The 12,123-nt window shown below is 42.5% G+C and overlaps 1 protein-coding gene across 3 annotated transcripts in view; it reads right to left on the reverse strand.

Annotated features, from left to right (window-relative positions):
• FRYL (FRY like transcription coactivator) overlaps positions 1–12,123 on the reverse strand; it is a 177,712-nt gene that overhangs the window by 121,229 nt on the left and 44,360 nt on the right. Inside the window, exon 1 of one of the 3 annotated variants that reach the window (XM_044417667.1) lies at positions 2,074–2,217. The exons of the other annotated variants lie outside the window; for them this stretch is intronic. The gene's annotated coding sequence lies outside the window, so the exon portion shown is untranslated. Of the gene's footprint in view, positions 1–2,073; positions 2,218–12,123 lie in introns of those variants that run through there. 3 annotated transcript variants of the gene reach the window in all.

A 12,123-nucleotide genomic window follows, 5' to 3' on the forward strand; every position in this document is an offset into this window, starting at 1 on the left:
CCTATAATGGCAGCAGGCCATAGAAAAGACCCAGTTTGGGAATATTTTAATAACGTTCTTCTACTTACAAGGCTGGGAACAATAGATGGCAAAAGAAGAAGGGGATGGCAGAGAATGAGGTGGCTAGATGGAGTCACTGAAGCAGTTGGTGTGAGCTTGAGTGGACTCTGGGGGATGGTGGAGGACAGGAAGGCCTGGAGGAATATTGTCCATGGGGTCGTGATGGGTCAGACACGACTTCACAACTAACAACAACAACAACAACTTACAAGGCAGGCAGGCATGTGTGCAAACCCATGATTCAAATCTAGCCTTACTAGTGATTTAAATCAAATCTGCCCTCCGTAATTTAAGGGACAATATTTGTACCTTGCAAAATAATTACTTTTGAGTATGTAGGTATTTTATGCCTTTGCTTCTCCTTTCCTCTTTTTCTGGTCTTATATTTTTGTCAACAGTTTGCTGGCAAGATCCCATCTTCACCTTAATAGTTTTGTAGCTGCTTTGTTATTAGGATATCATCTTGCCTTTTGAGACTGTGCACACTTGATTTCAGGATGTAATAATTAGTTATTACAGAAAGTAAACATTAAATCATGAGAAGATGGTCTTCTCTGTAATACCTTCTCCTTTCCCATATTTGATTCCAAGATTTCCCTTTCCTGTGTAGCTATGCGTAATCCAAGATTACAGCTCTAAAGTTCTAGGCACACAAATATATGAATATATAATCTCTTAAGTGAAGGTAAAGAACCCACAGTAATGTTACATAAGCATTTTATGGTTGTAAGCTACCCAGGTAGCCGTGGGGCAGGTTAGAAATCAAATACATACATACAAAGAAACTTTTCTGAAAGTGATTTCATGCCAGGGAGTTGAGCTCCAACACAACCTTTAATACCATATTATCAAATTCAAAATGCAAGATACATTTGCATCAAATTACCCCATCCCTTATTATTTCCTGGAAATGTTTTACTGAACAAGTTAGGGTACAATGTAATGGAGCTGCCCGCAACCGTCTGAACTTGGTGGACTGCATGTAGCCTATGTAGGGAGAGGGGGTATTTCACTTCTTCCACCCAATGAAATAGGGAGGGAAGGAGGCTGGAGCACTTCCAAGATACAGTGCACATCCTTACTCAATCCCACTCCTTACCCTGACTGCCCTGTTTAGGACTGATTACAGTGGCCATGGCTAAACCTTGGATCTGGAAAACCTAGTGATGCTGTAGCCCTATAGGCACTGTTTAGGGGCCATAACATTACTGAGCTCATGTTTTTAGTATCTCAAAGAGTGTTGTGCTGCTGCTATTTTCTGGGGCATTGCAGATACATAATCAACCTACAGAAGAAGTAGGGATTTCTTAAAAGATGAGCCGTGTTTTCTACTTTTAAAGAACTATGGATTTGCTGGCTTTTAATGGGTTAGGAGCTATAATTCAAGTGAAATTAAACTGCAGTACAATGATATTAGTAGAAAATTCTAGAAGTATAATAAAGTACATCTGCTATATAAATAGGACAGTGTTCTCTTTTAGTGGGCTGTGAGCTAGTGGAGCTTGAATATGCAAAATGCAGTTCTCAAGACAATGCTCTTTCTAGTAGAACAAAAGAGTAATCATTTTGGAAGCAGAACGAAATTACTTCATGACTGGAAAGAGGAACCAGGATTTTGTTTACAATTTTAAATGGGCTGTGGTCTGTTCAAGTGGCAACTTGCTCAGCAATGAGGAACACAGTGACCTGGTTTAAACAATATGACAACACACCAGAGCTGATCAGTTGTGGTAGGTTACCATGTCCTTTGAACCCAGTGCAATTTCGGGAAGGTTACTTTTCTTGAACAAGATATCCTCAAAATCCATAGCCTCTTCTAGTTTGTGTTATACGCATGCTGGCCAGCAAGATTACTTCATCATGGAATGCTGAAAAGGGTCACCTGTTGACAAGTGCCCAGCAAGAATAACCCAAAAATGTGCTGGTGAGGGGCATCAGTCTCATTTCTGGAACTAACAAAAGACTGCACAGCTGTAGCCTCAATTTAACCACTTCACTTGTCAGCAAACTTACTTTCCTTTGTAAGCCAGATGTGTATGATCTACACAGTGACTCTGAAGGAGCCTGCAGTTCTGCCAAGTATGGTTTTGTCCTTTCTGTGGACTATCACCCCACATCTACATCAAGGTTTCTGAAAGGATCCTGGAGAGGGAACCTCTTTAAAAAATAAAAATAAAAATAAAAATGAATTAATATAGGGAGTACTTTGATCCTTCAGTTTGTACAATCCAGTTTTGGATATTCAATACAGAAGAATTTTGTTTGTGCAATGAATTTGTACTGAGATTAACACACACACACACACCCCTTTTGTGAAGTCTTCTCACTACTGCTTACCTATTCTTCCTTGTAAACAGAGCCTGAATTTATCATCCTCCCTAACAGCTTTGTCAGTGTGTTTATTTATTTTATTTTATTTATTAAAACATTTCTATGCTGCCCCATTCGCCAAAGCCTTGGGGCGGCTCACAACATACAATAAAATACAAAAATAACAATATAAAATAAATAACAATATCAAAGAAGTCGCCCTGGCCAGATAAATAAGCAAATATTGTTAACAATTAAAATGACGCTTAAATAAAAAGGTCTTCGCCTGGTGCCGAAAAACAAATAACGACGGCACCAGGCGGACCTCTCTGGGGAGCGCATTCCATAACTTAGGCGCCACCGCTGAGAAAGCCCTCCTCCAAGTACCTACCCTCCTAATTTCTTTCACGGAGGGTTCCCGGAGAAGGGCCTCTCCCGCAGATCTCAAGGGGCCGGGCATATATGGATGTAAGCACTCCTTCAGGTAACCAGGACCCAAGCCCATCACCAACACCTTGAATTGGGCCCGGACTTCAGTGGGAAGCCAGTGAAGCTGACGGAGGACTGGTGTCATGTGAACATAACGCCCAGTCCCCGTCAGCAGCCTGGCAGCTCTATTTTGAACCAACTGAAGTATCTGGACCGTCTTCAAGGGTAGCCCCATGTAGAGCGCATTACAGAAGTCCAGACAGGAAGTCACCAGCACATGTGTCACTGTCGCCAGGCAGTCGTATTCCAGGTAGGGGCGCAGCTGATGAATCAGCCGAAGCTGAAGGAAAGCGCTCCTCGCCACTGCTGTCACCTGAGCTTCCAATGAAAGCTCCGGGTCGAGGAGCACTCTCAAGCTGCGGACCTTGTCCCTAAGAGGGAGTGCAACCCCATTCAGGACTAGGTCAAATCCACCCTCTCCGCCAACCAACAGGACCTCCATCTTGTCTGGATTGAGCTTCAGTTTATTGGCCCTCATCCAGCCCATTACCTCGGCCAGGCACCGGTTCAGCACAGCCACTGCCTCACCTGGATTGGTGGAAAACGAGAGGTAGAGCTGGGTATCATCAGTGTACCTCTGATTCACTAGTGGTGTCCAGCTCGTGACGAATCTGAGCGATTTTCTCCCTGAAATGCTTGGCAAAGTCGTCACAGCGGGCCTTTGAGGGTGGAACCCGATCTTCCTTAGGACACGGACGAACCAGGCCTTGCACCACTCGAAAAAGCTCCGCTGGACGGCATTGTGAGGAGGCAATGGAAGCAGAAAAAAACCTCTTCTTCGCCGCCCTCACCGCCACAGCATAGGCACGATAGTGGGCTCTCAAGTGTGTTTGGTCAGATTCATCCTGTGATCTCCTCCACCTACGCTCTAGCCGTCTCCCAACCTGCTTCATCGCCCACAATTCAGGTGTATACCAAGGGGAAGAGCGGGCTCTGCCCGGTGGGAGAGGACGCTTAGGAGCGATCGTGTCCACAGCCCTGGTCATCTCCCCATTCCACAGTTCGACCAGAGCCTCGACAGGAGCACCAGTCTTGTCAGCCGGAAACTCCCCCAGGGCCTTCAGGAATCCATCCGGATCCATCCGGCTCTGGGGGCGGACCCACACAATCGGCAACCCATGCCCAATATCTGTTGCTCAGGCTGGGACTAGAGAATCCCAGAATTAGTGTGGCATTTGCTCAAGGTATTTTAACAGGCACAGCTGAACCATCTTTGCTTGATGTAGTGTTATCTTTACCACACCTCGAAACAGATGATGCATAGTTCTTGCCCCTACTGTTTTCACCCATTCCAGATCCCGCAACACAAGTGTTGCAAAAGGGCTGCAGGAAGTTGGAAGCATAAGCAAAAGAGAATTTTCTAGCTAAAGGAAAGTGTGTGGAGGGGAGGGAAGAAAGAGGGAGACGAACTCAAATGCCTTCTTGAGCTATTGGAGACCCCAGAGTAACTTTTTCAACTGAAATAACAGAAGTTGGAGGAGGGATGGGAAGGTGGGTAAAAGAAGCTTCTCTCTGTTGAGTGGTACAGGGGAACAAGTAGGTGAAGAGGAAGCCAGAACTCAACCTGTCTCTTGGGTAGTCAGAGCACAGAGGGGGAAGGAAGAGCAAGCAATGGCTACTGCTTTGGTTGCCAAGCAAAAAAGGGAGATGGCGAGGGAGGGACAATGTGCAAAACCCACATCTCAGGGGGATGAAGAAAGAATCCCATTGAATTCAAAGAAGAATTCTTCTGAATGTTGCATTCTAAAAAGTTGTCTTTAATATGCTTTGGAAGATCTCAATTTGCAGTCTGACAGTTGTAATGACTATATTATTATTATTATTATTATTATTATTATTATTATTATTATTATTATTATGATAACATTTCTATGCCGCCCCTTGCCGAAACCTCGGGGCAGCTTACAACACAATAAAATACATTGAAATACAATAGAACATATATAATGAAGGCCAACCACAACAGCTAATAAAATACCTCAAATAACAGAAATTCAACAATATTCCTGAATGACATGCAGTATTGCTTTCCAGAGTTCAAGTATACACTACTAGTGATTTTGTATCTTCAGTGATTTTCAAAAAATGCATGCACTGAATGCTATCACCGCTATGTCTAGGAATATCGATCAAATGCAAATCTTTATATCACAGAAAAACTGAGGAGGAAAAGAACTAGTAAGTTACTTGTTATTTGTTAAACTAACATGGGTTATGTATAACCTTTGCTCTAAAATGTTTCATATTGCAACTTTAATTATGTTTCACTGAGAGCACATAATACAGTCCCTTGCTGCAGGTAAGCAGGATTGGGTTGAATCAGTGCCTGGGGAAGAGACCACCTGGGAATCCTATGTAAGGTCCTCAGTTCCATGATGTACAAAAGGGATACAAATGAAATTAAAACAAACACATGTATTGGACAGATATAAAAGAGGACTAATTTAACTTATTGTAAGTAAATCTGAAAATAATGCTATTAGATTACTTTATAGATCATAATAAAAACATGTTGTCTGAAGGAAATTGCTTCCATATGGTTCCTCCTGGTCCCATGGACATTAAGTGGTTTAACGCTAACATGTGCAACATATCAATGCAAACACTCCACCATTGGGACTACCACTGGTACAGGGGTTTTCCACAAAATATTGACAACCCACATGGAATAACCCTACCCTTTTGAACTTACAGATTAATAACATAGAAGCATTCTTCAGTTAATGGGGGAGAACTCATCAGTGAGTCATGTAAACCTTACCAGCAGATTGTCAGTACACGGACACAAGCTGCCAACATTATGAGATGACACAATCAAAACTAAATTCTAGACATCATTTAAAATTTAGCTTAAGCACATCTCCAATTTGTTATGTCTCCTTCATGGATCACTGCCTTGTCGTGGCGAAGGGGCTTGCATAGCTCAATGAAGCTATGAGCTATGATGTGCAGGGCCACCCAAGATGGACAGGTCATAGCAGAGAGCTCTGACAAAACGTAATCCACTGGAGAAGGAAATGGCAACCCACTCCAGTCTCTTTGCCATGAAAACACCATGGACAGTACCAAAGGGCAAAAAGATAGGATGCCGGAAGATGAGCCCCTCAGGTCGTATGGTGTCCGATATGCTACTGGGGAAGAGCAGAGGGCTAGTACTAGTAGCGCCAGAAAGAATGAAGCGACTGGGTCAAAGCCGAAAAGGACACTCAGTTGCAGATGTATCTGGTGGTGAAAGTGGAGTCTGATGCTGTAAACCTGGAATGTAAGATCCATGAATCAAGGCAAGCTGGATGTGGTCAAACAAGAGGTGACAAGACTGAACATTGACATTTTAGGAATCAGTGAACTAAAATGGACAGGAATGGGTGAATTTAATTCAGATGACCATCAGGTATACTACTGTGGGCAAGAATCCCTCAGAAAAAATGGAGTAGCCTTCATAGTCAATAAAAGGAGTAGGAAAAGCAGTACTGGAATACAAACTCCAAAATGACAGAATGATCTCTGTTCAAATCCAAGGCAAACCATTCAACATCACAGTAGTCCAAGTCTATGCCCCAACCACTGGTGCTGAAGAAGCTGAAGTTGACCAGTTCTAAGAAGGCCTACAACACCTTCTAGAATTAACACCAAAAAATGATGTCCTTATCATCATGGGGGATTGGAATGCTAAAGTAGGAAGCCAAAAGATAACCGAAATAATAAGCAAGTTTGGCCTTGGAGTACAAAATGAAGCAGGGCACAGGCTGGTAGAATTTTGTCAAGAGAATACGATGGACATAGCAAACACTCTTTTCCAACAACCCAAGAGACGACTCTACAAATGGACATCACCAGACAGTCAACACAGAAATCAGACTGACTATGTGCTCTGCAGCCAGAGATGGAGAAGATCTATACAGTCAGTAAAAACTAGACCAGGAGCTGACTGTGGCTCAAATCATGAGCTTCTGGTTACAAAATTTAGGCTTAAATTGAAGAAAGTAGGGAAAAGCACTAGACCACTCGGGTATGACTTAAATCATATCATGGACACGATAAAGGACCAAAATGGCAGGGACCTAACAGAGGCAGAAGAGATTAAGAAGAGATGGCAAGATTACACAGAGGAACTACACAAGAAAGAGCTTAACATCCCTGATAACCACGATGGTGTGGTCACTGACCTCAAGCCAGACATTCTGGAATGTGAAGTCAAATGGGCCTTAGGAAGTCTGAGCAACAACAAAGCTAGTGGAGGTGACAGTATTCCAACTGAACTATTCAAAATCTCAAAAGACGATGCAGTAAAAGTGCTACACTCAATATGCCAGCAAACTTGGAAAACTCAACAGTGGCCACAGGATTGGAAAAGGTCAGTTTACATTCCCATCCCAAAGAAGGGCAATGTCAAAGAATGTTCAAACTACCGCACCATTGCACTCATTTCACATGCTAGCAAAGTTATGCTCAAAATCCTACAAGCTTGGCTCCAGCAGTATGTGAACCGAGAACTACCAGAAGTACAGGCAGGATTTTGAAGAGGGAGAGGAACTAGAGATCAAATTGCCAACATACGCTGGATCATGGAAAAAGCTAGGGAGTTCCAGAAAAACAACTACTTCTGCTTCATTGACCATGCTAAAGCCTTTGATTGTGTGGATCACAACAAATTGTGGCAAGTTCTTAAGGAGATTGGAGTACCTGACCATCTTATTTGTCTCTTGAGAAACCTATATGCGGGTCAAGAAGCAACAGTGAGAACTGGACATGGAACCACTGATTGGTTCAAAATTGAGAAAGGAGTTCGGCAAGGCTGTATACTGTCACCCTGCCTATTTAACATATATGCAGGGCACATCATGAGAAAGGCAGGTCTTGATGAATCACCAGTTGGAATTAAGATTGCTGGGAGAAATATCAACAACCTCAGATATGCAAATGATACCACTCTCATGGCAGAAAGTGAAGAGGAACTAAAGAGTCTCTTGATGCGGATGAAGGAAGAGAGCGCAAAAGTTGGCTTGAAACTCAACATTAAGAAAACTAACATCATGGCATCCAGTCCTTTCACTTCCTGGCAAATAGATGGGGAAGAAATGGAGGTAGTGACAGATTTTATTTTCCTGGGCTCCAAGATCACTGCAAATGGGGACTGCAGGCAAGACATTAAAAGACGCTTGCTCCTGGGGAGGGAAGCTATGCCAAATCTAGAGAGCATACTAAAAAGCAGAGACATCACCCTGCCAACAAAAGTGTGTATAGTCAAGTCTATGGTTTTCCCAGTTGCAATGTACGACTGTGAAAGCTGGACTATAAGGAAGGCTGAGCACCGAAGGATTGAGGCCTTTGAATTGTGGTGCTGGAGGAGACCCCTGCAAGTCCCTTGGACAGCAATGCGATCAAACCAGTCAGTCCTAGAGGAGATCAACCCTGACTGCTCTTCAGAAGGCCAGATCCTGAAGATGAAACTCAAATACTTTGGCCACCTAATGAGAAGGAAGGACTCCCTGGAGAAGAATCTAATGCTGGGAACAACAGATAGCAAAAGAAGGGGACGTCAGAGAATGAGGTGGCTAGATGGAGTCACTGAAGCAGTTGGTATGAGCTTAAGTGGACTCCGGGGGATGGTGGAGGACAGGAAGGCCTGGAGGAATGTTGTCCATGGGGTTGCAATGGGCCGGACATGACTTCGCAACTAACAACAACAATTAGTTACATAGATGGTCAGAGGAATCCTACAGCCTTAAGGGGAATATGTGAGGAGTCTGTTTTGGGGTGGGAATCCAGCAGATTCCCTGGGCTTGGTTTCCTGGGTTACAGTCCACTTTGCAGCAGCCCCAAATCCAAGGTTCTTGACAAGTGTGCAGAACATTCATGGGGTGCTCACCAGGAATCAAGCCCCTGGTATTATACAAGCAGTGTCCCTCTACTGCACCACTTGCAGCAGCCTTTGTGCGGCTGCATCTAATATGAAAGAGAGGTGCTGCTAGTAGTCACTCAGGGATCACAAGGAATGGAGCCCCATGCAATCACTAGCAGTTTCCCTCTCCTGTACCAAGTGCAGCAGCTGTGAATATTAGAGGAATAGATTCTGCTAAGGTTTGTCCCAACCACAAACCTCAGGACAGCATTTGTTACTGGATGTTACAGATCTGAGTTCTCGCCCTATCAAGAACTAATCTCCTTGGATTGTGCTCTTAATTTATCTTTTCCCAATATGGCACTTCATTTTGTACTTGCATTTTACTTTTTCATGAAAAACACTGGCCTGCTTTATTTTAGCCACTCCCTTAATCACTCTCTAATATCACTAATAAAACTTTCTGCATAATCCTTCATGCTTAAAACTAATAATTTATGAAGACCATTCATCAAATCTTCCTAATTATCTCCAGAGAAAAGTATATATGTGTGGGCGCATTTCCAACAGTTGTGCACTTCAATTTTACATAATTCTTTTAGGAAAATCTTATTCAATATAAGATTCTGGATTCTGGTAGAAGAAGCAGTGAACTTTAACCATGTTTCACAATGACACAATTATTTGAGCCAATACCTGCTAGGAGAAATTTGGAAATTATGCAAAACACCATAGATTTGTAGCTTTTGTAGCTTTCATTTTTTAATTATTTAGGTAGTGATCTTTATTATTTGCAAGCAAGGGTCACCCTGGCTTCAGAAACCATTCCAATGACACTTGGGAGCTTTTTTTGAACTCTGGGTAAACATCTCCTCTCCAACCCCCATCACCATTAAGTGATGCTGCTGTGCACCAGGTCTCCCCCTCCCATCCTTCTCCATGTCATCCAAGCAAAGCCTCAATGAATCACCAAGTCACCAGGTAGGAAAATTCTAACAGGCTCACTTGGTCCTTGGATTGGGATGGCTCTTTTTCTAACTATTGAGAGTGTGCTTGGCCTACCAGATGCCACAGAACTTTTGAGCACAAGTTCAAACTGCTCTCTCACTTTCTCATTTACAAATTGAATTTCTCCTCCTCATTCAGTGCCTGTGCAGTGGACCACTACAGATAACTAATCCATTGTTCTTTGCATCTTGAGCTCCTCCATCACCACAGCTAACTGGTTGTTTGCTCTCGGTTCTTCCCCCACTTTACTGCCAACTATCTTATTGCTAACAAGTGCAAGTCTCTTGGTCCCTCCCCCACACAAAGCTTCTCTAGTAGAGTGTATCACAACAACAGGCCAAAGTCAAAGCTAGAGAGTCTCTGCTGAGTGAACAGCTACTGCAATCAGAGAATTACATGAGTGAAGGAGAGAGAGAACCTCACTTGAGGTGACTGGGAGACAACAGTGGCCCTTAGGCCTTGTAGTGAAGAACACTGATTTGGGATCTTGACAAGAAACATCTATTGCCTGAAACCACTCAGTGGGATAAAGACAGAAGTAGCATATCAAATTATTTCAGGGGGTGGGGTAGATAACCTAAGTTCCCTTCAGATGCTTTGACTGCAACTTCCATCATCCTACCATTTGCCATACTAGCTGACCATTACAAGTTGTAGTCCAAACCTTTTGGAAGGCACTAAGTTGTCTAACTTTGATGTAAACTATTGGTTCTAAAAAGGCAAAATGTTATTAAGGACCTCAAAGACTGAAAAAAATTAAGAAAAGCTCACAATGGACCAAAGAAAACATTTTCAGTTCATTTAAGATAAAAACCAATACAAGAAGTTGCTTCTACATCCAGAAGCTGACACTGCCATGAATCAATTTGAAAGGTCAGCCAAGGCAACTGAAGACAGTAGAGTCCATATAAACATGCAAACCTCATGAAAAATATTCACTAAGAGAGCTATTATGTATTTTTTTCACAGTGGTTTGGGTTACAGAAATGTATAGTAGTGGATGCTATCATTTTACAGAGAACAATACCTAACCTAAGACTTTCCAGAACAACAACTTGAACAGGAGAAATTATGATTCCTGCAGAGCTGTAAATTAAGAAACTCAGAGGTACAGAGAAATTGCATACATTGCAGGGCATAAGAAGAGTGTGCTGAAGTTGCAAAACCTGTTTTCTTCATTTAATCAATTTCATTTGACTGACTTCTGTTTTATTACAAACATGCATCAGGCTGATTCAGACAGATTTGAGATTCATCATCTATGTGAAGTAGGGTACTCCAAATTGCCCAGAAGTGATTCTGGGTCCAACCAAAGATGCAAGAGCAATTCAAAGGAACAAACAACATGCTTGCAAAAATTATTATTTTTCCCAGTTCTCAAATAGGGAAACACAGGGTGAAAGGGGAAGCAGTAGAAGAGTGCAGTTTTGTAACTGACAGCACTAGCTGCCATCCAGAAAATCATGTCACAATTAAAGGGAAAAAAAACTAAGAGAATCTAAGTCTTATAATCTAGGCTCTACTCAACATAACTGCCAATAGCTTAGCTGTTGGAGTTAAATTTTCTTCAGCTTCAACATGCAACATCTGCCTTTCAGATTCTAAAATCATCTCATAATCTGCTCCACTAACTGCTGCTGTGCTTCAATGGAATCAACAGACATTCCAGAGCTGAACTAAGTGAAAAAAATTGGCCAATACCAGCAAAAGGAGATTTGTTGCTAACAGCAGCTGCCCACAAATGGTATCAAGCAATAGAAACATCCTGGAACCACCACAGGACATATGATCAAATTAGCATGTCATGAGCGGAGCTGGCTGACCGGGGGTCAGACTAAATGGCTCAGGAGACCTCTTCTGACTCACTCTGTTTCTATGTTTCTAGTAATCAAGTACTAGCACTCTAAAAAGCAACAAAGGCAATACTGCAAATGCATACTTCCATACAAATGCATCATTCAGTGTGATGTAGCGATTAGAGTGCTTGACTGAGACAAGCATATTCTGGGTCCTAGTCCCCACTCAGCCATGAAACTCACTGGCGATCAACCTAATGTATCTCACATGATTGTGGTGAGGATAAAATTGAGAGAATTGAGCCCCCTTAGGTTGCTTTGCAGGAAAACAGGCAGCATATAAATATTATACAAATGCACACAGGCATGCGCAAACTATATCTAATGTACATGGATATTTTAGATCGTGGAATGCGAATCAACCGCTAGGTTGTGATTCAAAACACAGAAAGCTTAAAGTCCTCTTAGGATTAGGCAGACTGATCAGACATTGACTGAATTCACACAACACAGGCACCACTTGCCTTTCCAGTCCCTCACTCAGTTGCTATCATGTTATGCCAACCAGGTGAGCATAGGTTATAAAAAAGTTAAACAACACTCACATTGGTATATTCA

This window comes from Varanus komodoensis, unplaced genomic scaffold, assembly GCF_004798865.1.
Source record: "Varanus komodoensis strain SLA01 unplaced genomic scaffold, ASM479886v1 scaffold9, whole genome shotgun sequence".
Classification (NCBI taxonomy): domain Eukaryota; kingdom Metazoa; phylum Chordata; class Lepidosauria; order Squamata; family Varanidae; genus Varanus; species Varanus komodoensis.